At 47.7% G+C, this 13,993-nt stretch overlaps 1 protein-coding gene across 1 annotated transcript in view; it reads right to left on the reverse strand.

Annotated features, from left to right (window-relative positions):
• Positions 1-11,972, reverse strand: part of CERS3 (ceramide synthase 3) — a 65,173-nt gene extending 53,201 nt beyond the window's left edge. The window contains exon 1 of the mRNA XM_040969188.1: positions 11,916-11,972. The gene's annotated coding sequence lies outside the window, so the exon portion shown is untranslated. The remainder of the gene's footprint in view (positions 1-11,915) is intronic.
• Between the last annotated feature and the right edge of the window lie 2,021 nt (positions 11,973-13,993).

Consider the following 13,993-nt stretch of genomic DNA (forward strand, 5'->3'; position numbering starts at 1 on the left):
CCTCACGGCTGTCCACACAACAGCTGTCCTAGGGATCTCCTCACTGAGTCTGAAGGGAGGCTTGCTCCCACCTGGGTGACCCTAAGTCAAAGAAGTGAGATAAAAGCTTGCATTCTACGTGAGTCCATACATGGGCAAAGCCATAGAGAGGAAAAGCAGGTTGAGTGCCTTGAGGAGGGGGTGGAGAGCAGGCATGCTGGAGGATGTGCTCAGAAGGGACTTCCAGTGGGTGCAGGATTCCTTCTGGGAGTGAGGAAGATGTTCACCGCCTGAATGTGGTGTTGGCACACTGTGAATACACTAAAACCCACTGAACCACATGCACTTAGTGGGTGACCTGACAGGCTGCGAATTAGAGTTTAAGGGGAAAAAAATGGGTGAAGACAGCTCCATCTCAGGTCATCACTTCTAGACTTTGCCTCCATTCAATCCTGAACTTCACACCGGAGTTCCCAGTTATTTCATACACAAGGCTGCAGCTTTACCTTCCAAGGTCACCTGATTCAAGTTGCTGTCTCCAAACCCACAGAGACATATAATTGAAAGACCGGGCCCAGAGTTAAGGCTTCAGGAGGATTTCAAAGGTCACTATGAAAGGAAGACCATCATGCATCCAAAAGTAAGAACAAACTCCCCAGACATCAGCATGTTCAACAAGTGGGAGCCAGCTCACCGACACTCAAAAACCAATGTGCTTGCATCTCGTGTGGCTCCAGTGAGCTGGGCCATCCCTCCAGCCAGTCACTGAGCCCACCTATAGGTTCTCCTCAAGAAGAAATGGGATGGGCCCCCTCTCCTAGTCCTCAAGTATGTCAGGATATTAGCGAAAAAGAAAACACCGTCTGCCCTGGATGCCATGTGCCTGTGCTGACCCTTAGCCAGACCCTCTGGCAGCCTTCCAAGCCCTCTTTGCCTGAGCTCAGCTCCTGCGACACGCCTGACTGGAGCTTTCCCAGCACCCAGCCCTCCCAGGAGCTGTGCATGGAATTGGCACAACGCCTTTCCCACTGCGGACCGCAAGGTAGCCAGTCTCTGCTGCTGGCATGGGCACAGGCTGAGGCGCAGCCAGTTGGATGTCTCAGGAGCAGACAGAGGTTTTCGGAGGCAGCAGCACCTGTGGGCCGGCCACTGCTGAGACAGTCGTCACCCTGCAGCTTCTCCGTCTCCCCGGCTGCCTTACTCACTGTTGTCAGTCTCTGAGCCAAAAGGCTTCCTTCGGTGCCGTCAGTCACACCAACAGCATATTTTGTTAAGACACCAATGGAGAGGTGGATCCTGCCACCTACAGACAAGAACTCAGACCTGGCACCTGCCTCAGCCTGCACCAACTCAGCTGCCTGAGTCTCACCTTGAGCACAAGTGCCTGTTCTTGAGGCTTTTCTGGAAGCAAGCTCTGAGCAGGGGCAGGCAGATGGGCACTGGTCAGTCTCTCCCCAGTTACGTCTGACCTCGGCCTCCTGCCTTGACACTTGCTTGTCTGTCTTCGTTCAGTCCTTTGATCCCACATTTGCCCCTGCTCTGACAGTGACCGTCACGGACAAGGAAGGTTGCCTTCCTGCCGCAGGCTCACCAGGGTGTCTGCTCTTCCTGATACAGCCTTACTAAAATGTTCAGGCGCTAATAAGAAAGTCTGTGGAAATGGAATTACAAAACAGATCCATTTTATTGTAAAATACTTTAAAACACATTTTTTTATGATACGCTTTCCCCACGAACTTTTTGAAGATCCCCTTGTATCACCTATACAGAGAGAGGAAAAAGATACTTATGCTGGGTTAACCAGGACTGCACTATTTCAACGATATCCAAAAAGAAAATTACAAAATGTTGAAATGAGTATCGTTGCAAAAGTTAGTGCTGTGAAAGAACCTCCCCAGGCATTCATAGCACCGATTCCATCACTCAGGGTCTGTGACAGACTCACTTAGTTTTGGTCAGTGTGAGAAACCCAGGAACTCTCACATTAAACTCAGCCCATCTTTCATGGTTACTCTCTTGGCTCAACTCAGGGCCTCTCTGGAAATTTAAAATAAACTCTGCTGACAGCCTGTGTGTCTCGGCTTGATAGTCTCTGGAAGCAAATGTGCTCATAGTTACCCCTGTACATTCTTAGAGTACTGTAACTTTTATTTATATAAAAATACCTAAGTGAATGAACAATTTTTATTTATAGACAGAGCAGTCCAAACTATTTCTTAAGAAAAAAAATCAAAACTATCAACAGCAAAAAAGTGTCCTCAGTGGCTTCTCCGTGTGGGGTTGAAGCACCAGCAACTCTCTACGCTGTTCCGCCAAGCCAGTAGACCTGTCACAAGTTTGCACTCTTTGAGGCGGCATTTAAGAGCTCCAGGTCGGACTGAGGGCTGAGCCAGGGCTGACAGTAAGGAGGCCGAGCAACTGAGAAGACAGTTGAAAGAAGATGTCTTGGGCCAGGAGCAATAGTGTAGTGGTTAAAATCCTCACCTTGCACGCGCCAGGATTCCATATGGTCACTGGTTCTAATCTCGGCGGCCCTGCTTCCCATCCAGCTCCCTGCTTGTGGCCTGGGAAAGCAGGAGAGGAAGGCCTAAAGCCTTGGGACCCTGCACCCGTGTGGGATACCTGGAAGAGCTCTTGGCTTCGGACTGGCTGAGCTCCAGCTGATGCGGCCACTTGGGGAGTGAACCATCGGACGGAAGATCTTCCTCTCTGTCTCTCCTCCTCTCTGTATATCTTTCTTTCTGGCCTTGTTCACTATGTGCCACACTCAGTTACCATTGTCTGAGCAGACAGAAGTCTTACTGAGGCTACCCTGCATTTCTGAATAATCAAGTGTTGATGATCTACAAATAAATTCATTTACACTAGTTGCAAAACAATCCTTAAAATTTGGTTCGAGGGCCAAGCAAACATGTTTATCTACATTTAGTCTGCTTGTGTTTTCTTTGGAACAAACTCTACAAAGCCAGCCAAAAAAACTGGTTATACTTTTAAGATAAAGCAGAAAAGGAAATGTTACCACCTGCTTGCCGCCTATGCACAGTGTTAACAAACTGGGCCAACTGTAAATTCCAATTCTAAGAGCATTTAAAGTGATGCCTTTCCACACGAGGCAGGCAACGCAAGTGAAAGGAAGCTTAACCCTGAATAAATTTATTGTGATCATATTAGTGCATTCAAAAGCCTATAACTGTCTGGACTTAACAGCTGAAAGGAAATTGGAGAGTTAGAGGGGGAAAAAACTCTTGCCTTTTGTACAGAGAAGCAATAAAATCCCAACATGTAATATACATATATTATTTATGTATATATATATGTGTATATATATATATATATATATATATAATTCTCCCTTGAAGAAAATCAAGGATCTGGGTTACAGGATTTATTTGGAACTTGTGCCAATTCCTGATTTAATGTCTCACATCCCCAAGTCACTCTTTTTGCCTGTCCAAACCCTTCAGGGTCTCCCTGCTGCCAATTGGCCCCAGGGCTTCCCCAGGAGAAGTGCTGGGCCAGGGAGCAGAGGGAAGGCTGGGGCAGCGCCCCCAGGGCCTCACTCACTGCTGATCAATATAGTTCTCACTGCCCCAGCAGCTCTCACTGTACCCAACAGGACAGACTACTGGTGAGTCCCAGAGGGCTGCACCCCAGCCCACAGGCACCCTTCCTTCAGGCACTCACTACTCCCATTCCTGTGTTCCTTAGAGTCAACTTCCTGGTCAGACCCTTGCTCTCCCATGCTGCTGGACCCCATCCGCCTTCTGGAAGAGTCCAGTGACCTCTGAGCCCACCTGGGAGGAGATGACCACGACTGAGGGTCTTCCGAGTGTACCACACAGAAAGGCACTTCTGAAAGGGACCTCAGGTGAAGGGCTTCTTGGCTCCCTCCTCCAAGGCTGTGTGTTTTGCCAAGCTTACTGGATAAAAGACTTGAGGCTTCAAGAAGAAATGATTCTGCCCTTTTATTCCCACTAATTCTAAAGCTCATTGTCCCCAAGGGCCAGCTGTCACTGTCTACTAGGGCAATATTTTCCCACGCTATTGTCCCTGGCAAAAGAAGCAATCCCGGCTAAAATACCAGTTGGGCACTTGGAGTCTAGATGGGGCAAGTTCTGGTCCTGTGGGTCAGATTTCCACCCTAGAGCTCATTCCTTTCCTCACACCGTGAACAAGCTGTATGTACAACTGGGATGCCCTCCTGAGCCGATGAAGTGTGATTCCTAGGAAAGTCCTGGGCAGAATCACTGCCAGCCGTGGTGTAAGGGAAGCTTCCCTTGAGAAGGTCCTGCCACAGGTGTGCTGTGCAATGGTCCCAGCCCTGTCTGCAGGCCACACCTGACCTGCCCTCTCCCAGCATATTCCCCAGGCCCCCATCTCTGTCCAGCCACCCCGTGCCACCCTTACTCATGGCCCCATAACCTTGGCTGCCTCTGCTTTCTGATCCTTGTGAGCAAAGGCTGTGTCCTCTGTGGCTTGCGGTATGCAGGCAGCCCTCCTGATGAGGACGCTCCTCTCACCTGGCCTAAGCCCACCCTCCTGATCCCTCCACTCTCCACATAGGTGTCTGCAAGATCTTCACCCAGGTCTTCCAGCACCGCTGCTCCCCCGGCATCCTCAAACCCACAAGAATGCCCCTGCTGGATTTTGCCTTTATCCCTGCACCTTTTTCCACATCAAATTGGTTACTATGTATTTACGCTCTGGTTTGATTAAAATCTGACTCCCTTCCTGGAATTTAAGGCTTCTCCAACTTGGCATACAGGAAGTGTGCAGCTGAGCCCAGCGTAAATGGCTCAGGTACTAAAGCCTCACTTTGCATGCACCTTGCATAGGCACTGGTTCGTATCCCAGCTGCTCCAGCCCATCCAGCTCCCTGCTTATGGCCTGGCAAAACAGTAGAGGGTAGCCCAAAGCCTTGGATTACTGCATCTATATAGGAGACCTGGAAGAGGCTCCTGGCTCCAGCCATTGCAATCAACTAGGGAATGAACCAGCAGATGGAATTTCTGTCCCTCCTTCTCTGTATGAATATGATCTGCCTTTCCAAGAAAAATAAATAAATCTTCACAATCAGGGAAGCACACAGCCTCCAAGTGCTCAACACCCAACATGGGAGGCGGGCTAATCCCATCATCCCATACACGGCTGCATCTGACACGTGGCAGTGACACCTAAGCAGCCATGTGCCCTGGGACAGCCAACTGATGTCAGTCTCCTCATCTAAGCAGCAGGCACGACAATCAGATCTCCCTGAAGGACCGCTAGACTGAGGAACTACGCAAGTCCTTGTAAACCACAGGACTGCATGTCAGCTAAATGACAAATACGATCATGCCTCCAACAGGGGAACTAGATGCACAAAAAGATGCCCAAATTCTGTTATTGACATCTGTTAATTTAGACATTATTCAAAAACAATATTTAACACCAAGTATATTATGATAAAACCATCACACAACAACTGCCTTTTAGAAAGTAGGTTCAAGTCTACCTGGGAATGTATGTAAAACTGAACTGAATAAAAACTTAAACCACAGTTAATAAATAGCACCTCAATATTAGCAATATTTGATTTTTAAAAATCAAACTGTTAAATGACATTAGGGAATAGTAACTCCAAGTTTACATAGTCAGCTGATATTAAATTGCAAACTTTATTGACATGAAAAAGGCTCATGAAACATGAAAAAATAAAACCTACATTTAAAGTCACATCTGTGCTGTGGTCATGATGACAGCATGCGATCTCACTACATTCTGCTATTTTACACACACACACACACACACAAAGCCAAAAACCAGAAAGAAACATGAAGAACAACTGCTATTCTAAAACTTGGGAGGGGGTCAAAATGTTAAAATACTATTGCTGCTGGTTCAATATTAGGACAGTTTATAGCTGCTATTCTCCAACATTTAGTCCATCCCTTTCCAGATGAAGACACAGAGGCCCACAGAAAATAACTGTACTGGAAGGATAGTCAGTACCTCTCCAGCTCACATCCAGATCTCTCCGGCTACACGGTGTCTTATTTCACACTGCTGATTTTACAGAAACTAACTTTTTCGCAGTCAGTGGCTCATACAGATACTAATGGCTGCTTTGAAGTAAGGCACAGCCTACATACCTGCTTAAAAGCTCATCATAACCTTTCGACACAACAGCTAACTATTGAAATCTTTGTTTTACCCATTTCAGAGAAAATGCCACACGTGCTTCCTTAGTCCACACACAAGCAGACAGGCTGTGGATAGTTCCTGGACCTAGACTTTGGAGCCTGGAGGTGGTACAGGTAGATGGCATCAGAGGTGGAGCAGGTGGCAGTCAGCCAGTGCACCCCTTCCCACTGCTTCCTCGTCCTGCTGGCCCCACTCACTCCCTTGACAGCAACTGCCAATTCCCTGCTTGGTACACTATGAGGACATGAGCTGTGAGGCCTAACCTGGGGATCTGGGGACCTAGTCCCCTTAACTCTGGGGACCTGGACAGAACCCTGCAGGAAACAGGTGTGGCCACCAACCGAGAGCTATGACACAGAACAGGTGTATTTTATAAGAATGCTGATCTTAGGGTTCAAGGTGATGAGGACAGGCTCTAGAAGAACATCATCCTCCCAGTTAGCTTTAGGAGTCTGAAACACAAACTTGTAGATGGTAACCAGGCACTGGTGTTGCAATGTTAAGAAATTTTAACCCAAGTATCATGGCATCAATTTGCACGTCCTTCCCAATAGGTTGCAACTCCCCACTGGGTGCTTCTTCCCAGGCTGTCCTCCTTTGTCAGCTGAGTCACACACCTTGCTTCACAGGTGACCCTGCTATTGGTCTCAGATGCAAGCAAGTGGTTCTGGCAGAAGCAAGGGAAATGGGAACCTGCTGCTGGTGACTCACAGAGGGCCTGAGATGAGTCACCTGGCCTGTCTCCTCTGCCATTCAAAGACAGGGGGACAGGCTCGGTGCCTCCTGTGTGCCACCCGAGCCGCAGCAAAAGCTTTCCTCTGTTAAAAAGAGGTCAGGAAGGCCTTCTCAGGAACTGCCAGCCAATATCTGGCCAGAAAAATGTAAAGAGAAAAGCAAAGCAACAGAAGCCAGTGCAAGTCTTCACACGCCACCTGGAGCAGCTGCCCGTACCTACCAAGGTCTAGAGGCTGCAGCAGCACCTGAGGCTCTGGAGTTGGCAAGCTGGTCACTTAATGCTAAATGACCTCGGACGCTCCATAGCCCTGACTCCTGATTTGCTCAGCTGGGAAGTGGGGCTGATTCCACCTGCTGCAAAGCTTCACTCTGCATTTAGGGGTTATTAGGCACAGGCATCCCACCCTCCTGACCCAACAGCTGTGGGACAGAATCCGTCATCACGCTAATGTAAACAAGAAGGCAAAGCACCAAGTTGAACAGGATTCCCCAGGGCGAGGATTGGAGGCGTTCCTGCTGCCTCTCAGCCTGCATCTTGGTGGGCTGCAGCAGCTCGCTCATGCTGGGGGGATCACAGTCTGCATGCTTCCACCCAATGTGGTCAACCAAGCTAGGGACGAGGCCAGGAGAGACTGCCCTGCGATACCACCTGACCCCAAGCTTCCCAACAAAGACACTCATCTGGGAGGATGCCCAAGCCCATTGCCTCAGTGTAGCACTCAGGGCCTGGTGGCCTCTGAGGGGGGTTTAGGGATCTGAATGCTGACTTCACTCCTGATATGTGCGAAAGGGTAAGTGACATTTTCTAATCCTCAATTTCCTCATCTGTAAGTAGGTACAGTAATACCTATCTTGTAAGGCTAGCTTGGGATTGAATAAGGCCTATGTCCAAACCACTAAGGGTAAAAGCTGGCACACAGCCAGTGCTGGAGAAGCTGCAGGCACCATCTGCCTTCCCCAGCCTTCGAGGCACCTGCCCTCACTGGTGTTCAGTTCACCCAGGCAAGCACCGTTGGGGAGAGTTGAGAGAATGACTGTCACCTGACAGGTAACGCTTACCCTCAGGGGTGGCAGAATTTCCTACATCAGAGAACCCATCCCAGGCAGAGTCGCCGTTTTTATGAAAGAGAGGAAGACTCAGAGAAGGGCATGAGGCTGCATCCTGATTAGCAGGAATCTGGAACACCTATTTCACCCATGGGGCGAGAGGAAGTCAAATCACTTTTAGGGGTGACTGGGGCATACCGATGAAGCAAGCCCCCGATTTCAGTATTTCAAAATGCATGACTGCGTAACGTCTATAGGCAGGGCTTCCTGTTGCACAGCATGCTGCCCCCACAGAAGGCAGCACCCCTTGGAGAAGAGCGAGATAACCAAGAGGCTAGTCACCTCAGCGAGGGTGGGGTGAGTGGGTGTGAGCACTACACGGGAGGACAGGGAGATGCGAAGGGGGCAGATCAACAGACAGCCCCAGCGACACACTCCCAACTGCTCTCTTCCTCCACTCTGCAACACTAGAAAAGCTAGAACCAGCAACAAGATCTCCTCTGACCTGAGGTCACGGGCATAAGGCTTGGGGCACTGTCTCTCCCATGAGCAACTCCTTCTCGGCCAGGGAGCTCCTTCTGCCAAGGGCCATCCTGCGTATTCACCAGGAGGAGACAAACCCTAAGATCCCAAACCTGAAAGAGTCCATCATTCCTGGCTAGTCCCTATCTAGTAAGAAAATGCTTTTAAAGAGAGATATACATTGTCCAAGGAGGTGGGGATGGGGGTAAAAGTAGAGGTGAGGATGACGGAGAAACTGAATCTGAACAGCGCTAGTGGGTCTGCAAAGTCTGCGATGTAAAGAATACTTTGTGTTCAATCTTTCGTCATTTCACTTATACTTTTTTTTTGCACTGATGATTAAATCTATCTATGAGTTTCAACTTAGAAATATCTGGCCTATAAATATATATGGCAGGGAAAAGGCCTGGACACATTGTTTGAAAAACATATAATTTAAAAATGAGAGTTTCTCCAAGTTTTCAAATTTCATATGTGTGTTGTTTCCAAACAAACATATTCTCAGCTTTTGCTGATACGCAGTTATGGAAGACTTACTTCATTCTCTGGTGTTTGCCTCGTAAGAAACCAGACCACACAAAGGAGAGAAAATGCCGGGCTGGAAGGTGAGTGTGCTCTTAAAGTTCATGGGAAATCAATGGAATGAAAAGCATGAGTTTATTTTGGTGCAAAGACATTTCTGAAATTCATGTACAGCCTTTTTATTTTTCCATTCAAATATTTATAAAAATTTTGCACCAAAACGAACTCATCCTTTCCACTGTGTTTTTCTGGGAACCTTCTGAAGCAGCTGATGCCCTGTCTGGCACATGTTCACCTCCTCCCACAAGCCCACCCCAGGGACCACTTACACAAGGGGGATTTTCTGGTTACTCTGCTACTGATCCTGACATGGGGTCTAGAACACCCTAAACTTTCTCACAATTTCTTCTTGCTATACTTCCTCAACTGCTTTTATACAGAGAATATAGCTGCCACACATGCCACCTCGAATCCTGAGTCTAAATGTTGTTAGAAAGGCCTGGGTGGGCCTGGAGAAGAAGGGCATGGGAGCCAGAGCTGAGCAGGCCCTCAGCAGAAGGGCACTCCCAGCTCACACTGGTAAGGCTGACACACCAGTGTCTTCAGGCAGCTCTAGAGGACAGGAAACCCCAAGCAAAGCGAACCAGAGTTTTAGGATGTTCAGCCCAGATACTCCTAACCCAGAATACACACAGGAAAGATACAACTCAGAACTCAGGTGAAGTCTCTTCACAACCCCCAGGGGAGCCTTCCTAGCCTCACTCAAGCCCTTTGGTCCTGGAGAAGGACCTTTCCCAGGAAGCCCCACAAGATTGGGAAAGTCACTCATTTGACTTCTGATGGGATCGCAGTAATTTCGACCATCACACTGTCCAGTGAACATCTGTGGAGGAGCTCCATAGAAGAGGGACAGCTTTTAGATATTCAACAATTCTGGAACACCAACTCTGCATCCACAACTCGGAGCTGGAGCCCAAAGAGTAGTGCCCACATTTAAGTTCTATCCTTCATTTAACAGAACCCTCTCAGGGGCTCTGGCACGGTGGCCTAGCAACTAAAGTCCTCGCCTTGCACATGCCAGAATCTCATATGGGCACTAGTTCTAATCCCAGCTGCTCCACTTCCCATCCAACTCCCTGCTTGTGGCCTGGGAAAGCAACAGAGGATGGCTCTTCAGGACCTGCACTTGCCCCCTCGCTTCAGATTGGCTCAGCTCTGGCCATTGTGGCTACTTGAGGAGTGAATCAGCAGATGGAAGATCCTTCTGTTTGTGTATCTCCTTCTCTCTGTACATCTGTCTTTCCAATAAAAACAATAATAAAATAAAAGAACCCACCCTGGCCCTCCTGTGGCCATACTTCCTAATGGGACAAGGAGGCCATAGGTCCTGCAGAACATGTCCATCCATACCCCATGCCCCCTTTCTAGACTTGCCAGGTGTGCCTGGAGCCCCAGAATTCTCTGCCCAACAGCCCTGAGCCCACCTCCAGGGCCTATATGGTTCCCTTACCAGATCTGTCCTCCTATAAAGCTACAGCACGATATATTCCTAAGCCTAGGAGTGATCAAAAGGAGATGAACGGGAGAGGAAGACGGGAGCCCAGAAGAGATCTGTAGAATTTGGTGTCACACGTGTATACCAGATGCCCACCGAGCAGGACAGAACTGAGCATAGAGACAGGGCTAGGCTCAGGACTTGGACCCCCAGGGTCACCTGGCCAGGGTCCCTTCACTGTTGAGGTGGGCCTATCCACAGGATCTCAGGGGGGATCTGCACTCCAGATATCCCAGAACTCTGGGAGCCATGATCTGTCTGGGCTGTGTGGCTCCCAGTGTGGCACGGCCCAGGAGAAACCCTCATAGGTCCAGTGCACCTACTCCACACCAGAGAAAGTGCCTTCTCTGTTAGACCAAGTAGGGACTCTGCAGCTGGCTCCTCAGAGACACGCTGCCATCGTCACCCCACCACACATCAGGCAGAGAGAATACATCTGTGACTGGCCTCGGGAAGAAGGTACAGAAAACCGCAGGCTAAGCACAGGCTGTGCCTTAGGGTTAAGGGTTAGGGGTTAGGGGTTGACAACAAGCTCTGTTGTTAGAGGTGGCAGGGTTGCAGGGGGAGACCCCATGGAAGCCAGACACAATGTGTGCAGAGGAATGACAGGGTGCAGACACCGGCGGCACTGACAACTGGTTTTGTAATTGAAAATTAAGAGCAATTCCGCCACCTTTGCACAGATGAAAGCCAAATGGTTTTTGTAAAAATTAAATGACGTGTTTAAAATGATGAGTGAGAACTGTGTAACAGGTTGTAGTTTCACCCACAAGCATCCACTCATTTAGCCCTCACATCACCAATATCACCAGCAAGTCACCCCTCCAGAGTGAAGTGACTTGCAGAAGGGGAACATGCGGCCCAACCTAAGTGTAGGCGCTTGAGGCCAAGAACTTGCCTTCCCTGTGCCTCACAAGGTTGTTTCTTTCCAGACATCAGCATGTGTGAACAGCTCTTAGAAGACCAAACCCGCTAATGTCTTTGTCACTTTTTATGATTCTGAAATAATGTGGATGTGAAAGTTCCTCTTTATAACCAAGGTACTGGAAGCTGCGTGGCATAGCAGGCTCCTCCCCTTTGTTCTGGAAGAGCAGTGTTGGGCAGGAGACAGGAAGCTCTGGGCCCATCCTGCACTGTCTAATGGCCTGTCCCTAGAGTCTTCCTGACCAAAACAGAGACTGTGAATCTCCAATGCTTCCCAGGGAGGAGTGTGCAGTTGCCTTGGTTAAACACAGCTCCTCCCCAGAACGTGACAAAGAATGCCATGGAAGCCACCTTAAGTCATGGATACAACTGTTCAGGATTACAGCTAGGAGAACACAATAAAGGGGAAAATGGAAATGATAAATAAAATACACGTAATGATAATTACCTGAAGTGTTGCTTGATGGTTTTCTATCAAGGAGCCCAAGTACTTTATTTATTTATATATATATATAATATATATATATTTTTAAATGTTGTGTTTACTTTCTCAGCATCCCTGCAGAAGGAAAAGAAAACCCAATTAATATGCTATGCAATTATAACCATAAATTTCCTTTCAGCTGTAAAACATGAAGTCTCGGTTAGAATCTAATGATTAGACCTATCATGTTTGGTTTGACATGTGTAGTGGGTTAAAATAACTCAAATCAACATTGAAAAGTCAGGAATTTCACAGCTTCCCTTGAAGGAGCATAAAGTCTGGAATTGTCATGAAGGCAGCAGGTCTTCAATGGAGCACACATTTCCTAATCTCGCTAGTTTCAGTCCATGTCTGGTTTCCAAGGAATTCAACTCTAACTCCTTGCGTCACCAAGATCTACTCCTCGACATCAGTGTCTCTTAAATGAAGCCAGTAAGTCAGGTGCTGCCTAGCCCAGCAATGACGGGCACACTTAAGCATGCAGGTCTCAGAAGTGCCACTTGCCACCATCAGTGCTCAGGTGCCCAACCTTGGCTCCATGTGTAAATTACTTGCAGGAGGTTTTTAAACCAAGCTCTCTCCTAATGGAGACTAATTAAAAGTAAAGTTTCTGGGGCTGGCTATGTGGTGTAACAAGTTAAATATCTGTCATGCCTGAATCCTATCTGGGTGCCAGTTTGAGTCCCAGCTATTCCACTTCCCATCCTGCTCCCTGCTAATGGTCCGGGAAAGCAGCAGACAAGGGCTAAAGTCCTTGGGCCCCTGTGCCCACTTGGGAGACCACAAAGAATCTCCAGGCTCCTGGATCTGGATTGGCTCAGCCCAGGCTGTTGCTGCCATTTGGGGAATGAGCCAGAGGATAAAAGCTCTCTCTGTTTCTCCTTCTTTCTGTGTAACTCTTTTAAATAAAATTAAAATCTTGTTTTAAGTGAGGATTCTGAAGATGCAGATGTTATGGTTGCTTAACAAGCATGCTGATGGAAATGGACTGTTCGGATAATGAAGGAAGCAAGCACACAGCACCACCAGTGCCAGATCCCTCACCCCACGGTGCCCTGCCTCCCTCAACTGCTCCTCCCAACTCCCATCTGCATGAATTCACAGAGTCTCAACTTGTTGAACTGAACAGGAAGGGAGGCACCGGGCATGAGTTCCATGGCCTATGAATTCTTTTACTCAACCTTCAGGACAGTGATATATCCATGCTGCTGCACACAGTCAATCTGTATTCAGTGGTGCATAGTATTCCATCCCACGACTCCACCACAATCTAGTTTTCATTCTTGTTGTGGATGGGAATTAGGTTATTTTGAGTTTGAGGCCATAACAGTTAATGCTGTTAGCTGCAGACACTTGTAAACATATGTATGCATTTCTGTAGGGCATACACCCAGAAGTGGAAATGCCAGCTCAGAAGTCACATGCATATGCAGGTTTAACAGATACTGTGAAACAATTTTCCAAAGCTGTTGTACCAATATCCACCCACAACAGTTCATGAGAATTCCAGTATTTGATACATTCAACCACAATTTGACAGCCTTTCAGATTTGTAGCCTTTCTGGTGAGTGTATAGTGGTACTAGATTGTGGCTTGATTTTGCATTCCCTTGATAGTTAAGACTGAGCCACTTGAATGTGCTCTTCGATGAAGTATCTGGGTTTTTTCCTATTATTTTAGCCTATTTCTTGTTGCTATATGTTGGATGTAACTCCTTGCTGATATGCATGGCAAAGTCCCCACTTTGTTCCCCTGCAGCTTGTCTTCTGTGATTTTAATGGTGTGCTTTGAGAAACAGAAGTTCTTCATTTTAACAAGTTCAACTCTTAGATCCTTGTCATCGTGTTAGTAATTTCTACATCTTGTTGAAGAAGTCACTGCTTACCCTGAGGTCATTTATGTATTCTATCATCTAGAACACTGGTCAGCAAGACAGAAAAAGAAAGTCACATATGTAATTCTAAAACGTTTAGTAGCTACATTTCAACAATAAAATTAATTTTAACATCTATGTAACCCAATACATTCAAAATATCATTGCA

The sequence above is a fragment of the Ochotona curzoniae genome, unplaced genomic scaffold, assembly GCF_017591425.1.
Source record: "Ochotona curzoniae isolate NIBS_2020 unplaced genomic scaffold, NIBS_Ocur_1.0 scaffold_4701, whole genome shotgun sequence".
Classification (NCBI taxonomy): Eukaryota; Metazoa; Chordata; class Mammalia; order Lagomorpha; family Ochotonidae; genus Ochotona; species Ochotona curzoniae.